The 2,007-nt window shown below is 42.8% G+C and overlaps 1 pseudogene; it reads right to left on the minus strand.

Annotated features, from left to right (window-relative positions):
• Positions 1 to 1,654: 1,654 nt before the first annotated feature.
• The window catches only part of LOC102759516, a 1,192-nt pseudogene continuing 839 nt past the window's right edge, over positions 1,655 to 2,007 (minus strand).

Below are 2,007 nucleotides of genomic sequence, written 5' to 3' on the forward strand. Positions count from 1 at the left end.
TTTGTCTGGTTAACTTTAGATTTGGATGTTCCCATGACCCCTCAGGCTTTATAGTTATCTGAAAAACCCCACACAGTACTCAGGAAAGGACTTTACTTATTTTTACTGGTCTAATATAAGTATACAATTGTGGAATAACTAAATGGGAGAGACTGGCAGATCAAGGCATGTGGAGAGGTGTGAAACTTCCGTTTTTTCCCTGAGCGCCCAGTGTTCCAGCATTAATGCAAAGATTTCTGAACCCCTTGTTTAGTGTTTTTATTGGAAGTATCCTTATATTGGCATAACTGATGAAGTAATTTGCCATTGGTAATTTTCTCTAGGTCCTCTCTCCGCCCAAGAGGTTAAGGAGTTGGGCTGTTTGAATGAAAAGGGGCCATACACTCAACCTCAAAAGCTCAGGGAAGGCCTCTGTGGGGGCCTTACAAACTCAGAAACCTGAAATAACCTCACAGGATGGTCTGAAAATAAAAACTTACTAACTTTAAGTGAGTCATGGTGGGTAGTCATGTGTTAGGCTGGTATCTTTCCTGACAAAGGTCAGTCTTTACCTTAACTGAGCCCATCCATTGACTTTTTCCATCTGTAACATACTTTTGCCATGTCAGGGTGATTTTCATTTTTCCAAATGTTGAGGGATGTTTAATGAACCTAAGATGCAGAAATAAGACGAGCACACCGGTGATTGATGCCAGACAGAGGGCTACTGCTCGCTCAGGCATGTAACAACCCTATACCCTCAACCATTGCTTTTATTGGGGTTTGGCACAAGGTTAGTGCATCAGCAGTTAATCAACAAAATCTTGTTTTGTTCTATATTATTGCAATAGCGCATTGAAGACAACTTGCAGCTCTAAAATTCCTTTTCTGCTCTACCCACGACATTTAATCTTATCCTTTCTTAGGGAGGTAAATGTTCTGGGAACTCAAGATTGTGTGCAATCTTGACCCAGCACAACTTGCTTGCAAGTCACGCGGTTGTTCCTGATAGAACATTCACCTCTTCTTGGCAAGACTTCAGATCCTTGTTTACAAATGTCCAGCTACACCAAACCCCTCACAACTCCAGAGCAGAGAGCACAAAACCCCTCCATGTTATTGTTATCATGCTAATTGCTTACTGCTAACTATCTTATACCAACCAATATAAAAGAAGTATGTGATGATTGGTTTTACTTTTTATCTAGTCCCAGAGATTCTCTCTATGCCTTGCTGCTTTTTCTCTTACCTCTCCAATATTTAACCACTTGATTTCATGTCATTCCTTTTCCTTCTATAGATTGCAAATGTGTAGCAGATGTTCTAGTGTCTAAAAATAACCCTGGAAATCATTCCATGAACCCCAAGATTATTTCCTATTTCCTGCCTGTAGATCCCTTTTTAAAGATGGTAATTGAATTTTATCCAAGTGATACCATCTCAGGAATACAAATATATCTTAGTTATGATTTGTATGTTATTCTCACTAGGTTGAGGTATTCATTTGAAGGAGATCAACAGTTAAAAAGGTAAATTATGATTGGGGGAAATTAACACCTATTTGGGAATTCCCTATTAGTTACAGTGACTTAGGGACACATTTCACTGTTCAAAAAATACAATTCATTTCTAATGTTTGGCCTATTCTACTAGTATTTTTATTGTACCTATAACTCTAGTTCTCTGGATTGGTGTAATATACAAATGACTTAATTAATCCCAGGCCCCTGGTACCTGCGCGCTGCAGCCCCTCCTTCCCCATCGCCAGGTATCTGCGCAGCCACTCCAGGCACTCCCCCTGCAGGTAGTGTCTCCTTTCCTCCGCTACACCTTCGGCCTCCCACTTGCGCCGGGTGATCTGAGCTGCGGTGTCGGCCGCGGTCCAGGAGCGCAGGTCCTCGTTCAGGGCGAGGTAGTCGGTGCCGTCGTAGGCGGACTGGTCATAACCGCGGAGGAGGCGCCCATCGGGTCCCATTTCGCAGCCAAACATCAACTGGAAGGTGTGAGACCCTGCCCCGACCCGCTCGA

The sequence above is a fragment of the Myotis davidii genome, unplaced genomic scaffold, assembly GCF_000327345.1.
Source record: "Myotis davidii unplaced genomic scaffold, ASM32734v1 scaffold1726, whole genome shotgun sequence".
Taxonomy (NCBI): Eukaryota; Metazoa; Chordata; class Mammalia; order Chiroptera; family Vespertilionidae; genus Myotis; species Myotis davidii.